A 2778-nucleotide genomic window follows, 5' to 3' on the forward strand; every position below is an offset into this window, starting at 1 on the left:
AGGCGAGGCTTTACCTAGCAAAGACTTATAGATGAACCTGGAGCCAGTGGGTTGGCGACGACATATGAAGCGAGGCACAGCCAACGAGAGCATACAGGTCGCAGTGGTGGTTACCTATATGGGGCTTTGGTGACAAAACGGATGGCACTGTGATAGGACTACATTCCAGTTTTCTGACGTAGAGTGTTGGAGGCTATTTTGTAAATGACATCGCCAAAGTCAAGGATCGGTAGGATGGGCAGTTTACAGGTATGTTTGGCAGCATGAGTGAAGGAGGCTTTTTGTTGTGAAATAGGAAGCCGATTCTTAGATTTAATTTTTGGATTGGAGATGCTTAATGTGAGTCTGGAACGAGAGTTACAGGTCTAACCAGACACCTAGGTATTTGTAAGTTGTCCACATATACTAAAGTCAGACCATCCAGAGTAGTGATGGCTAGTCCGGGCGGGCCAAAGGTGCGGGCCCAACAATCGTTGAAGAGCATGCATTTAGTTTTAGTAGCATTTAAAAAGCAGTTGAGCCCACGGATGGAAGGAGTGTTGTATTGGCGTTTGAAGCTCGTCGGGGAGGTTGTGTAACACGTATACTATGACTAACTTCCTGTATCAGACCTAGAATGCGCGTTATTTGCTCCATGGCACTGCCCCCCAGGGTTATATAACCTCAGTCCGGGATGCATTTCTAAAGGAATAAAACATTTACATACAAACCAATGCAAATCGCCACATACGTCCGGGAAGAAAATAAAACAAGACATTTTAAACAAATGGCCAGTGTAATTCCTCTGGTTAATTAGGGCTTAGAGTGAAAATGGGTCAGTCACTTACATTATCAGGTGTATTATCAGTATGTTGTTAGCAGTGATCACAGACACATGCTCACCTCCCGGACAGGATGCTCCACCACATATTCAGTCATTTCTGAGTTGCATCAGATAGCCCACAGGACAGAGTGAGTGTGCGGTGACGCAACATTATTTCTCTGTGAGGTTGTGTTTTCATTCTGACAGCTGCTACACCCATGTTGTTCGACTAAGACAAAATTGATAACACGGGGAAAAAGACAGAGGACATCACTTTAAAAAGCTTACATATTATTATTACTTATAATTTGTATAAAATTACAGGTAAAACTATACACAAGGATGGAATGGTAGCTGTTTCGAAAACTTTTGCATATAAAATAAATAGCCATCTGATTTGTTGTCATTGAAAGTAGTTGGTTGAAGTCGGTCCTTTTGCCTCAACTCTTACACAAGAACTTGGCATGTGCGAAAGTTGTTTACCCGTGAGGGCCTGCATGAGTTGTCCACCAGAACCCTGATGGCGCAAGGACAAACACTCATTTGTTGCCAATTGCTGCTTTTCTCTGTTTCTCTGTCTCACCTCCCTTTGCTTTGGGACTGTTTTCTCTGCTGTCTCTGTCTACCTCCCTTGCCTTTGGACTGTTTTCCTCTGTGTCTCTGTCTACCTCCCCTTTGGCTTTGGACTGTTTTCTCTTTTCTCTGTCTACCTCCCTTTGCTTGCGACTGTTTTCACTGTTTCTCTGCCTCACCTCCCTTTGCTTTGGACTGTTTTCTCTGTGTCTCTGTCTACCTCCCTTTGCCTTTTGGACTTGTTTTTTTTTCCGCCTCTTGTGTCTTTTTTTTTCTGCTCTACAACTTCCCTTTGCTTTGGACTGCTTTTCTCTGTGTCTCTGTCTTCTTACCTCCCTTTGCTTTGGACTGTCTTCCTGTTGTCTCTGTCTACCCTCCCTTTGCTCTTTGCGACTGTTTTCTCTGTCTGTCTCTGCCTACCTCCCTTTGCTTTGGACTGTTTTCACTGTTTCTTCTGTTCTCTCTACCTCCCTTGCTTTTGGACTGTTTTCTCTGTGTCTCTGTCTACCTCCCTTTGCTTTGGACTGTTTTCTCTGTGGGTCTCTGTCTACCTCCCTTGCTATTGGACTGTTTCTCTGTGGTCTCTGTCTACCTCCCTTTGCTCTTGGACTGTTTTCTCTGTGTCTCTGTCCTACCTCCCTTTGCTTATGCACTGTTTTCTCTGTGTCTCTGGCTCTAACCCCCTCTTGCTTTGGACTTTTTCTCTGTGTCTCTGTCTACCTCCCTTTGCTTTGACTGTTTTTCTCTGTTGTCTCTGGTCTACCTCCCTTTGCTTTGGACTTGTTTTCTCTCGTGTCTCTGTCAACCTCCCTTGCTGCTTTGGACTGTTTTCTCTGTGTCTCTGTACAACCCCTTTGCTTTGGACTGTTCACTGTGTGTCGGGTCTACCTCCCCTTTGCTTTGGATTGCCTCCTTTCATTACTTGCTTCATCAACTCATAACAGGTAGCTTAAAATAACGCCAACATACATAATAACAGAAACTCTGAAGGCCCTAAAAACCTTTGATTAGCCCAAAAAAAATTCGGCTATTGTTTAACCCCATTCACAGAGCGCAAGATAGTGCACTGCAAATCCTCAGCGGCCAAACATATTCAAGACTTTCCTCGACAAAACAACATAAGTGAAGAAAAAGCAGATGAGAGATAAAAGTGTACATAGAATCGTTGTGTCACTCGTCACTTACATTATTTAAACCACACAATTCTGGTAACTTCTGTGGCTCGACCTCATAGCCTTGCATAAACATTGTGTAACTAACAGTTTTTAATACCACCAGGGGGGGGCGAAAAAAATGGTGCAACGACTTCTGAAGAAAATCATTTGTTCACAATGCCCTTTTCCTCATGGCGGTTGCGTTCAATTTTCTCATTGCTAACCACTGCCTGAACCGTAAACATTGCC

Source organism: Salvelinus sp. IW2-2015, linkage group LG4q.1:29 (genome assembly GCF_002910315.2).
Source record: "Salvelinus sp. IW2-2015 linkage group LG4q.1:29, ASM291031v2, whole genome shotgun sequence".
In the NCBI taxonomy this organism is placed as follows: domain Eukaryota; kingdom Metazoa; phylum Chordata; class Actinopteri; order Salmoniformes; family Salmonidae; genus Salvelinus; species Salvelinus sp. IW2-2015.